The sequence below is a fragment of the Coregonus lavaretus genome (assembly GCF_964263955.1).
Source record: "Coregonus lavaretus genome assembly, chromosome: 31".
Taxonomy (NCBI): Eukaryota; Metazoa; Chordata; class Actinopteri; order Salmoniformes; family Salmonidae; genus Coregonus; species Coregonus lavaretus.
Window position 1 is genome coordinate 24,726,635 of NC_140018.1, and position 6,787 is coordinate 24,733,421.

A 6,787-nucleotide genomic window follows, 5' to 3' on the forward strand; every position below is an offset into this window, starting at 1 on the left:
CACAGGATGTTCAGTCTTTGAGAGACTTAAAAGGATTTCCCTACTTGACACTGAATGGATCAGAGATTTTGTTTTATAATCCTGTGTACAGTGCAGGCTGGTCAACATATCATACACTGGAAATAGACCGTAATCCACTCCTACTGTATAAAGAGGTATCCTCGAAAGCTGGTCTCATAGGTATGTTGAACTGTAATGTAGATGTACAATGCACAGGAGGTTGGTGGCACTTTAATTGGGGAGAACGGGCACGTGGTAATGACTGGAGCGGAATTAGTGGAATGGTAACAAATACATCAAACACATGGTTTCCAGGTGTTTGATGCCATTCCATTTACTCTGTTCCGGACATTATTATGAGCCGTTTTCCCCTCAGCAGCTTCCTGTGGAACAATGGGAATATCATTTTCACAATGACAGTGACCAAAAACAAGTGAGGATGATGCTGTTCATAATGCAACACACTATATAATGCACTGATTAGTTATATAGGTATTACACTACTCATATATGTGAACATAAAACATTCATAGCAGCCATAGCATCAGCTGCTCATAGCGGACCTACTACTCCCCCCAAAGTCAACTTTTTTATCACATTTCTCTTGGGGTCACATGAGGCGAATTTTTGGGATATCGGGTCCAAGCTGTGCTCATGTACTTTTGTGCCAGATGAGCCCCACAGTGGCAGGAACAGAACAGCCTGGGTATCCCCTGCCTGCCTCTCTCTGTGGAGCACAGGCCTCAGCTGACTGGCCCAGCTAAGTAACACTGATCGTAGGGGGGGAAAACACTGTGAAGCTGTGCCAAGATTTGGAGCAGGGTGTTGACATGTCTGCTGGTGGGGAGAGAGAGGTGGTGGGAAGAGGTAGGGAGGAAGGGAGGGGGTAACAGCCTCTTGCCCAGCCCGACGCCTGTATTAGGTTATTCAGGTTGACTACAATGGAGTGTCTCCTAAATCCTAACCTGCTGTCTGTCACTCTCAGACAGCAATGTATGGAAAAACAGGGAGGGGAGGTGACAATGAAGTGCACATAGGGTGTGTGGACATATCCATTGTCTAATGTGAATGGAATGTGAATGGAATAAGATGTGTTGTATCTGGTCTATTGTTATAATCAGTATTGTGTCATCGGTTATTAGCTGCTGGTTGTACAAGGTCAGCTGAGTTCAGGTGGGAGTCCTCTGTCATTTAAGGGAGTAGGGTTTAGACTTGCACTCAAGGTTATGCGTCAATCCTTTGCCAACATAACTTCTCAATTGTGTCATGAAAGTTCTGCCTATACTTCTCTATAATAACTGGGCAGATAGGTGGCTAATTCCAGGGCATATCACTTTGCCGTCATCACATCAGACAAGAACCATAATTTTCTAATCATAATTTCCTGTATTGCTCAGGGAAAGTGTGTAACTGTCGGTAGGTCAGCATTTAACACATATGGCAAACTTATGGACATATGGACTTATTTGTAACACAGGAGACTGAAACAAACAAAAATGCCATTAAATCAAATCAAATCAAATCAAATTTTATTGGTCACATGCGCCGAATACAACAGGTGCAGACATTACAGTGAAATGCTTACTTTAGTCACAGTCTGGGTCTGGACTAGGGGCCAGGCATGTGCAAGAGCCATTCTGTGGTTTTATGACACCCAATAGGGAAGACAATATAGATTATAAATCATGGACACCAAGATAATGGTGTGGTAGAGGTGCTACACATCATCTTCACGGCTGGGGCCCATTAACAATAGTTCTTATTGGATGTGACAACTGTGAATTACCAAGTTCTTTAGAGAATAGTGTTAGGTGTAATGATTCATGCTTTTTTTTTTCGTGATGTGTTTGTTTTAGCATGAACATACAATATGAACTTGTATTTGTATTTGTCTGTGGCAATGTGCTTTATTGGCACTGACTCATTTTGCTCTTTCTCTTCACAGGTCAAAGTAACAAGGACAGCTGCCTTATGAACCAATCAAATAGAGAGCTACCGTTCTAACTTATTGTCTCATTTCGTAAATGTCTTAAAATAATACAGTGTCTTACAAACTGTGTGGAGAATGTGAGATTCGACACTTTAACCTCAAAGACTCAGAAAAACACACTGGATTTTCTTTGTCTCTCTGCTCAGTGGTGGAGTCACAGTCTGGGTCTGGACTAGGGGCCAGGCATGTGCAAGAGCGCCCTCCTGTGGCTCTGTTGACCTTACAGGATGCATATCTCTCCTCCATTCTGGTTCTTGCTTTCTTTATGACAGCTGAATGACTGTTATATTGAGGGAACAAATTGAATGGATCCCTCTGGACAGCGTTCAAATGGATCAAGATTCCGGACAAAGGGAAACTGTTGGACTTGTGCCAAGTTCTGAGAGCACTAGCTAAGTGGTGCCTGTGTTCCGACTAACTTGATTAGAAATATTATTTGCTTAAGGAATGTTCATAACTGATCAATATGGCTTTAGTCATCAGAAGTAGTTTTATAGCCCCCTTATAAGGAGTTGATTAGAATAAATGTACATGTGAAACCATGTGTTTACAATACATACACTTTGGCCGTTGGAATTCGATCTGAGTTGGGCAATTGAATGGGACAAAACTTTGATGGGATTGAAAAAGCAATCAGTTGTTGTTTCTTACGATGGATGTATTTGTCTTGAAAGTGCCAAGAACAATAGTTAGAGATGAGTTAGACAAGATATTGGATGCTATCCTGAGATACATATTTTTGGAGCTCGTCTCGGGTACATCAGTTAAAAAGTTAATTCGGGGATAACACAATATTTGTTTGCATGAGGTGTCAAAATCTGTTGCATATTTAATCTCTGAAAGCACTGGACCTTATCCCAGACTAGGTAGAGGTGACAGTTGGCCTTTCTGCAGATGTCTTTTCTCTGTAAGGTTATGTGAATTTTGTGATTTTTTAAGACGGCGTGGAGACAAAATGTAACTTCTTTCAATTCTAGACATTTTTTAACATGTGACAGTGTTTACTCTTTTATAGTTGACTAATAATATATTATAGAGAGCTTGGGACAATAAGGTTCTATCTGCATTTTTATCACAATTGAGTTATTGACATAGCCTTGTTCTGTTCAATGTTCTCTACCTATATAAATACCCCAATTCATGTTGTTAAGTTCCAAAGAATACAATATAAAAATAGCTGACACTATTCAAACCAATGAGGGTTCGGAACTTTAAAGCCAATTATCTCAGAATAATCTTTTTACAGATAGAACCTAATAGTCCCAAGCTCTCGTTATGTTGTGGATAAGTGGGCCTTTCTTTTACTCCTAGCTGTATAAAGTGTCAAGGGAAACCTTGGGAACAATATATTGCTGATAGTGGTGTGGTGTGAGGACTAGAAGGAGGTATGTGGTAGAGTTTGTGCTGTGGCTGAAACATTGTGCTTTTGTCTAGAGGACAGCGTGGGAACCCCCTGAAACAACCAGGACTGCCTCAGTTCTCTCATCATCGTCTTAGCATCATCATACTGTAACTGTTCTCCCAGTGAGCAAAACAGTTTGTATATCTCCCACCATGCATATATCCTTCTGCTCTGTAGACCTTAACTCTATATCATGGGGCCTATCTATGTTTTCTATTTCAATGGTGTGAATCTGTTGGCTCTTTTGTAAATGAATGAGGTAATGTTAACAAGCCTTCCAAGTGACTGAATATTGAAATGGAAGCTTTTTATTCACCCTTCTTTGTGATCTATGATGTAAATTATGTAAATGTCACCTCGAAATGCATAAATGCCTAAAATGCTGTTCTAAACTCAGGCAAGTTTAGCTTGCAACATACACTTAATACTTGTGTCTGAACATTACCAAATGGTAACAGCCAATAGAAAATCTGAAGACACAAAGATTCCAAAGCTAAGCATTATCCTCTTCTTCATAACATTTGTGTCTGGGACAGTATGATATTGATATTCAACTGGGTAAAAGCAATATGGTCTCTAGTATGCTTCCATGCATTATAAGTCCCAGATAAGAGTAAGTTGTGTTTTATCAGTGAGTTGATCTAATGTGAGTGGATAGTGGATTTACTGTAGTGACACTGGTGGTTACCAACATAGTTACTTACTGCTGCAATCGTCCATCACCCCTTCATTTACAGAGATTATTCAAAGTTGTAAATATAACAGAAAATCTCTACCAGGATACGTTTTTGACAAGATGTTGTATAGATCTGAATTAAAAATAAAATAATTTGATTGTATCTGGCTGTACTGTATTCTAAGTTCCTACATTCAAAGGGAGCTGTATATAATACTGTTGCAGGCACTCAATTGCTCATCATAGAGGCTTTCCTGAATACACCATTGGTTGTTTTGCTTGGGTTCAGTGCTCACTATTACTTCTCAATAGCAATTTTCTATTTATGTTACTTTCAAAATGACTGTAAATATAATAAAATCTAACTGTGGAAAAAGCTAATGAATTTTCTCATTTGATTTCCGAGTACTCTCACTTCCTGCAATGCCTGATGTAATCATTGACATCCTACTTTCTAATCTCTCATCTGAACAGCGAGATGTGGTGATACAATAATGGTTTGGAGTGCCTAGCAACAGCCTGAAGGTATCATTCATTACAATTTTCTACAGTATGTGAGGCAAACTGTTGCCAGCCTCAGCCCATCCGTCCTCAACACCGCAGACATAACGGGATGGTGTGAAGCTAACCTGATGCTGCCATCTATAATTTGTTCCTCTATTTTGCTAAATGCTCCACTCTAGTATACAATGTTTCAAAAGACCCATGTACTTGCCCTGTACCAAGTACAATGCTTTGGCAGCAGGCTATTGATTAAAACCTTTGAAGCAAGCACATGCGGCTACCTGTGGATATAAAGATTTTCCTCTCCTATACATATTTCTGCAGGTTTACCTTTCACCTGCCTGAGTTTTCTATGAAATATCCCTTTATGAAAGATAGCAAGGCGTGAAGCTCATTGTTACCTGAGAGCCTGAGACCTATACATTTTTCTATAGCAAACAAAGCTTGCCCTCTGGGAGAACAGGAAATATTCTGCCAGCTCCTCACTGGAAATTGGATCTTTAACCAATGAGGCAATTGGAAACAGAATAATATTTTTATATGATACAGGAGCTGAGCTGTGCTCGTGGGAGAAATCAATCCTTGACACTGTTGCTTTTTTATCTGATCTTTATGTGTGTGTGTGTGTGTGTGTGTGTGTGTGTGTGTGTGTGTGTGTGTGTGTGTGTGTGTGTGTGTGTGTGTAAATATACACCTATTATGGAAAGGGGTCTGTACTTGGAAACCACAGAGGTAATGTGTGGTCCCAACGCACACAGAGCTGGCTGGAAGTTCACTAAACGTTCACTCTCTCGCTCACAAAATGAAATGTCAAAGACTCACCAATATTCACAGCCATCTGTTCAGAAGAAAATGCATAGTATTCTGTTTTAAAACCTCCATCAGCGTAAAACTGCAGACTGGCTCCAAGCTGACCAAAGAGGTGCCATCATGTGACAGATTGTTTTATAAGAGAGTCCTGGGAGGCCTACCAGTGTTAGAAAATGATGAATAGGAATAAAAGCATATGGGCTCCTATGCTAAATAGTACTGAGAACATCAGGGACATCTTAGAGCTCTTTTTCTGATGACACAGGCATTCCTAGCCATTAGTGTCTGTCTCCTCTTTACCTCATTCAAACATTCTGTCTGGGCCTCCTGCCACAGGAACCATATGTAGTTGAGAAGTGTATATGATATAAAGAGGTTGGGAAGCCTCAGACCGAGTAATGACTGATGATGAGCCATATCACTGTACTACTTTTTCTTATGTATCAGCTGCCACTCTCAATGCCAGTTTAAGAGGCATTGCTTTCACCACTGTGGATGATTTCAGAGTCTAAGTCAGCATCTCTGCTATATTTTAAAAGTAAAATATGCTATAAAAAATTAATTTGCAACATTAACAACACGCTTATAAACAGTTGAATACAAAATACACTGTTTAATGTTCACATATTCATGATACTACTTATCAAGAGGTTATCTTGATTAACCTTGTTTTGATATCAATATGGTATTTTTCCTACCAACCTAACATATCCACATGTTTACAGTTGGCTTCTTAAATACAATATTAGCTTTATGTGTGAAAGTTGTTTGTCTTAGATGAATTCCTCCCTCTCTGTACTGTATGTTAATTATGCATATATACAAAGCACCCCAAGGGTCCACTTAGCATTGGAAAAATCTACAAATTTGACCACAGGGTTGATTCTGCATGTATCCATTAGCCCTGGTGGCCTAATATGAAGGCAATTTAGCCCAGAAACCCTTCTGAAGAGAACTGCACAGTCTGCACATATGCTTGTCTTATTATTTTTTAACGTTTTCTATATTGATTTGAAAACCAAATTTCCTCTGTCGCAGTTACATATCCTAAATGCAATTTCCCCTGTTGTGCGATAGACTATACTACCCTCTACTGTTGACTGTTGATGTTGTTAGTGTGACACTGGACCACAAATGCATTGCTGATTATTATTTAATTGGTAAATACATAAATGGAATACATATAGTCCGTTGTGAAATGAAATGTCATCACTTTCCAATTTGGAATTGTTTTATTGAAAGTGTCTAGTAGCCTGACTCTTGAAATTGGCAAATGTAATGGTAGAAGGTATTATAATCTGACCAAATATGGATATTATAATTGGAATACCGTAATTTTCTCCATATATTTCTCAATTTGTGGAATAAAAATGTTGCCCTTTATGATTTCTTGCATCAGGTGCGT